The sequence below is a fragment of the Etheostoma spectabile genome, chromosome 19 (genome assembly GCF_008692095.1).
Source record: "Etheostoma spectabile isolate EspeVRDwgs_2016 chromosome 19, UIUC_Espe_1.0, whole genome shotgun sequence".
NCBI lineage: Eukaryota > Metazoa > Chordata > Actinopteri > Perciformes > Percidae > Etheostoma > Etheostoma spectabile.
The window spans coordinates 12,058,556-12,058,758 of NC_045751.1; positions in this window are offsets into that span (position 1 = coordinate 12,058,556).

Below are 203 nucleotides of genomic sequence, written 5' to 3' on the forward strand. Positions count from 1 at the left end.
TACACCTGAGCTGGTGGATGACCAGGAAGTTCTCCATCAGACCTGTAAACAATACATTTCTCAATTACGTCCTTGAATAAATAGTAAGGATCTAAAATTAAAGTAAAGTATACCAACAAAAAATCACTCTTCAAAGAAGATTGAAATTAAGTTCTCTCTGTACCTGGAGTCTTTGACTCATTGGGAATCAGGCAGCGCACAAA